Source organism: Heptranchias perlo, chromosome 20 (genome assembly GCF_035084215.1).
Source record: "Heptranchias perlo isolate sHepPer1 chromosome 20, sHepPer1.hap1, whole genome shotgun sequence".
NCBI lineage: Eukaryota > Metazoa > Chordata > Chondrichthyes > Hexanchiformes > Hexanchidae > Heptranchias > Heptranchias perlo.
The window spans coordinates 17,998,820-18,004,819 of record NC_090344.1 but is presented as its reverse complement, the minus strand read 5'-3'; positions in this window follow the sequence as shown (position 1 = coordinate 18,004,819).

Here is a 6,000-nt window from a genome sequence, read left to right as displayed (position 1 = left end):
CAGGTAGAGGAAACTCCGGGAAGTTTATATCCTGATCACTTGGCCTTCCAGCAGGATTTACCCAGAACCAAAGTGAGTGAAACTGTCATTAGGCCTCATTGAGAAAATCAGGGTCAGTAAATTACAGCTGCTGGAGTCAGGATGAGCCAGCGGTCTGAGGCGCTGTATTCAGATCGCAATTTCCCCTCGTGGTGTGGTTTCGAATTCTCACATTCAGTCCTTTACATGTCGGATTTTTTTTTTGATCCTTCTGCTGGAGGTGATTTTTCCGCGCAGTTGATTTGCTGCTTCCAGAAAACCAATCCGACATCCGTCCACGGCAGGTTTGTTTTTATTGGTTGTAAGAATGTGTAGTGTTTGGGGTCAGCAGAACACGGCCCGTGGAATCAATCCATTGTGGCATTGATCAGTTGTTCCAATACCTTAGTCACTCGCCTCATCTGGCGAAATGGGAATCCAAATGTGGCTAATTGCAATTGCATTATTAAATAAGAATGAGTAATGGACACAGTCTTTGGGCCTGTGATCTCAATACTCATATTCGCATGACGTATGCATGTGGACTTTAAACGTTTTGTGTGTTTTTGATAAAATGGTGAAAAGCAGAGTGTGCGGGTGTTATTGCTCGTTGTGAGTGCTTTACTTCCTCGGTTACTGAATGGTGGGAGATGTTTGCTATGAAATGTACACACGTCAAGTATTGTATATTGTTTGTGTGTAAGATGTTTTCTACTAAAATTCGTTCATGCGCCTAAAACGATGTCACCATAGCCACGCCTGCGGCTCGTCAGCAATTTCTCCTGGACAACACTGCACGGAGGCATAGAGCATGGACGAGTGGATTGAGCCCGGACATTGATATTCCAGGATTGTCCGGGTGGGTTTCGATTTTCGTCGCTCACAAACGTTCCATTGACACGGAGTGATTGGCGGCTGCTGTTGCATAATATCACAGTCAAGCAAACGCACACACACTTTGTATGTACACATTTGTGGTTGTGCAATAGTGGGGGGCAATATTTCATGTACTTTAATTGAGGCGGCACGAGTTGGGGTTGTACGATAAAGTGGAGCATTCGTCGCCCTTCTGTGTAATTGAGGTGAGGAATTTAACTGCACCAGATTCCTTGAATCATAAACATGGAACATTTTTAACCAAGTCCGAAAGTCACGACTGTAAAATGGGAACGGATGACAATTCAACTCAGGCAAAACACAAAAAAACTTATTAAAGTTTATACTGTCACTTGGTCACCAAGGTGGAAAACCGACAACGTTGATAATTGCTCAGGTATGTCCTCTACAGAAAAAGCAGGAAAAATCCAATCCAGTCAATTACCGCTCCATCAGTCTCCTCTCAATCATCAGCAAAGTGATGCAAGGAGTCGTCGGCAGTGCTATCAAGCAACACGTACTCACCAAGAACCTGCTCACCGAAGCTCAGTTTGGGTTCCGCCAGGACCACTGGGCTCCAGACCTCATTACAGCCTTGGTCCAAACATGGACAAAAGAGCTGAATTCCAGAGGTGAGGTGAGAGTGACTGCCCTGGACATCAAGACAGCATTGACCGAGTGTAGCATCATGGAGCCTTAGGAAAGTAGAAGTCAATGGGAATCAGGGGGAAACTCTCCAGTGACTGGAGTCATACCCAGCACAAAGGAAGATGGTATGGTTGTTGGAGGCCAATCATCTCAGTCCCAGGACATTGCTGCAAGAGATCCTCAGGACACTGTCCTAGTCTCAACCATCTTCAGCTGCTTCATCAATGACCTTCTCTCCATCCTAAGGTCAGGAGTGAGGACGTTTACTGATGATTACACAGTTTTCAGTTCCATTCGCAACCCCTCAGATAATGAAGCAGTCCGTGCCTGCATGCAGCAAGACCTGGGCAACATTCAGACTTGGGCTCATAAGTGGCAAGTAACATTCAACAGCCAGGCAATGATCATATCCAAAAAGATAGAGTCGAACCACCTCCCCTTAATATTTAACGGCAACACCATCGCCGAATTCCCCATCATCAACATCCTGGGGGGCACGATTGACCATAGACTTAACTAGCTTTGCACGGTAACATAGTGGTTATGTTACTAAATTAATAATACAAGCAGCCTGCACTAATTTATCCAAAAATATGCGTTCAAATCTCGCTACGGCAAGTGGGAAATTTAAATTCAATTCAATAAAATCGGGAATTTAAAAAACTGTAATCAGTAAAGACGACCATGAAACTTCTGGATTGTCGCAAAAACCCATCTGGTTCAGTAATGCCCTTTTGGGAAGGAAACCTGCCGTCCTTACCCGGTTTGGCCGATATGTGACTCCAGACCCACAGCAATGTGCTTGATTCTCAATTGCCCTCTAAAATGGCCCAGAAAGCCACTCAGTTGCACAATCTCACCAAAAAAAAAATCATAATAAGAATAAAACCGGAAGGAACACTCCGCACCGGAGACGACAAAGGCAAACCAAGCCCTTGTTCATCCTCCAAAGGCCTCCTCACTGACATCTGGGGACATGCACAAAAATTGGGAGAGCTGTCCCACAGACGAGTCAAGCAACAGCCTGACATAGACATACTCACAGAATCGGACCTTTCAGCCAAGGTCCCAAACTCTTCCATCATACATCTCTGGGTATGCTCTGTCCCATCGGCAGGGCAGATCGACCGGAGGTGGCGGTACAGTGATCAACAGTTAGGAGGGAGCCCTCAACATTGACGCCGAACCGCATGAAATCTCATGACATCAGGTAAAACATGGGCAGGGAAACCTCCTGCTGATTACCACCTAACGTCCTCCCTTAGCTGATGAATCAGTCCTCTTCCATGTTGGGAAGCACTGAGGGTGGAAAGGGCACAGAATGTACTATGGTGGGGGACTTCAATGTCTATCAACAAGAGAGGCTCGGTAGCACCACTACTGAACGAGCTGGCTGAGTCCTGAAGGCCTTAGCTGTCAGACTCGGCATGCGGTAGGTGGTGAGTGAACCAAGAGGTGGGAAAAACCTGCTTGACCTCGTCTCTCACCAATCTTCTTGTCGCAGATGTATCTGTCGATGACAGCATTGGTAGGAGTGACCACCGCACAGCCCTCGTGGACACGAATATCCGTCTTCACAATGACGACACCATCCAACGTGTTTTGTGGCACTACCACCGTGCTAAATGGGAAAGGTTCAGAACAGATCTGGCAGCTCAAAACTAGGCATCCATGAGGTGCGGTGGGTCATCAGCAGCAGCAGAATTGTATTCCAGCACAATCTGTAACCTCATGGCCCGGCATATTCCCCACTCTAACATTACCAACAAGCCAGGGGATCAACCCTGGTTCAATGAGGAGTGTAGAAGAGCATGCCAGGAACAGCACCAGGCGTACCTAAAAATGAGGTGCCATCCTGGTGAAGCTACAACACAGGACTACATGCATGCTAAACAGCAGAAGCAACATGCTATCGACAGAGCTAAGCGATTCCACAACCAACGGATCAGATCAAAGCTCTGCAGTCCTGCCACATCCAGTCGTGAATGGTGGTGGACAATTAAACAACTAACGGGAGGAGGAGGCACTGCAAACATCCCCATCCTCAATGATGGCGGAGTCCAGCACGTGAGTGCAAAAGACAAGCCTGAAGCTTTTGCAAACATCTTCAGCCAGAAGTGCTGAGTGGATGATTCATCTCGGCCTCCTCCCAATATCCCCACCATCACGGAAGCAGGACTTCAGCCAATTCGATTCACTCCACGTGATCTGAAGAAACGGCTGAATGCACTGGATACAGCAAAGGCTCTGGGCGCCGACAACATCTCGGCTGTCGTGCTGAAGATTTGTGCTCCAGAACTAGCCGCGCCTCTGGCCAAGCTGTTCCAGTGCAGCTACAACACTGGCATCTATCCAACAATGTGGAAAATTGCCCAGGTATGTCCTGTCCACAATAAGCAGGACAAATCCAATCAGGCCAAATACGCTCCATCAGTCGACTCTCAATCACCAGCAAAGCGATGGAAGGTGTCGACGACAGTGCTATCAAGAGGCACTTACTTGCCAATAACCTGCTCACCGATGCTCAGTTTGGGTTCCGCCAGGACAACTCGGCTTCAGACCTCATTTCAGCCTTGGTTCAAACATGGACAAAAGAGCTGAATTCCAGAGGTGAGGTGAGAGTGACTGCCTTTAATATCAAGGCAGCATTTCACCGAGTGTGGCACCAAGGAGCCCGACTAAATTGAAGTCAATGGGAATCAGGGGAAATCTATCCACTGGCTAGAGTCATACCGAGCAAAAAGGAAGATGGTAGTGGTTGTTGAAGGCCAATCATCTCAGCCGCAGGGCATTGCTGCAGGAGTTCCTCAAGGCGGTGTCCTCGGTTCAACCAACTTCAGCTGCTTCATCAATGACCTTCCTTCCATCATAAGGTCAGAAATGGGGATGTTCGCTGATGATTGCACAGTGTTCAGTTCCATTCGCAACCCTCAAATAATGAGGCAGCCGGAGCCCGCATGCAGCCAGACCTGGACAATATCGAGGCTTGGGCTGATAAGTAGCAAGCAGCATTCCCACCAGGCAAGTTCGAGACAATGACCATCTCCAACAAGAGAGAGTCTAATCACCTCCCCTTGACATTCAACGGCATTACCATGGCTGAATCCCCCACCATCAAAATCCTGGGGGTCACCATTGAACAGAAACTTAACTGCACCAGCCGCATAAATATTGTGGCAACAAGAGCAGGTCAGAGGCTGTGAATTCTGCGGCGAGTGACTCACCAAAGCCTTTCCACCATCTCCAAGGCGCAAGTCAGGAGTGTGATGGAATACTGTCCACTTGCCTGGATGAGTATAGCTCCAACAACACTCAAGAAGCTCGACACCATCCAGGACAAAGCAGCCCGCTTGAATGGCACTCCATTCACTACCTTAAACATTCACTCCCTCCACGACCAGCGCACCGTGGCTGCAGTGTGTACCATCTATAAGATGCAATGTAGCAGTGCTATTCGATAAGGTTTCTTCGACAGCACCACCCAAACCCGCGACCTCTACCACGTAGAAGGACAAGAGCAGCAGGCACATGGGAACAACACAACCTGAACATTCCCCTCCAAGTCACACATCATCCTCACTTGGAAATATATCGCCGTTCCTTCATCATCACTTGGTCGCAATCCTGGAACTCCCTATCAAACAGCACTGTTGGAGAACCTTCAGCACACGGACTTCAGCGGTTCAGGAAGGCGGCTCACCACCACCTTCTCAAAGGCAATTAAGGATGGGCAATAAATGCTGGCATTGTCAGCCACACCTACATCCCATGAAATCATAGATTTCGGAGAAAGGTTGCAGCACGGAAGGAGACCCTTCGGCTCAATGCAACAACAATCCAGCTGGTCCCACTTCCCCACCCTATCGCCGTCGCCCGGCAATTCTTTTCCTTTGAAGAAATTATCCAGTTCCCTTTTGAAGCCCGAGATTGAACCTGCCTCCACCACCCCCTCGGGCAGTGCATTCCAGGTTCGAACCATTCGCTGTTTGAAAAAGTTTTTCCTCATGTCACCTTTGGCTCTTTTGCCAATCACCTGAAATCGATATCCTCTGGTTCTTGACACTTCAGCCAATGGGAAAAGTTTCTCCCCATCTATTCTGTCCAGACCCATCATGATCTTGAATACCTCTATAAATTCTCCTCACAACCGTCTCTGTTCCAAGGAGAACAATCCCAGCTTCTCCAGTCTATCTACGTAACTAAAGTTGGTCATCCCTTCAATAATTTTAGTAAATCTCTTCTACACCCTCTCTAAGGCCTTCACATCTTCACTAAATTGCGGTGCCCAGAACTGGACGCAATATTCCGGTTGTGGCCGAACCAGTGTTTTATTAAGTTTCATAATGTCTTCCATACTTTTGTACTCTATGCCTCTATTGAAAAGCCCAGGATCCCGTATGCTTTTTAATGGCTTTCTCAACCTGCTCTGCCACCTTCAACGAGTTGTGCACATAAACC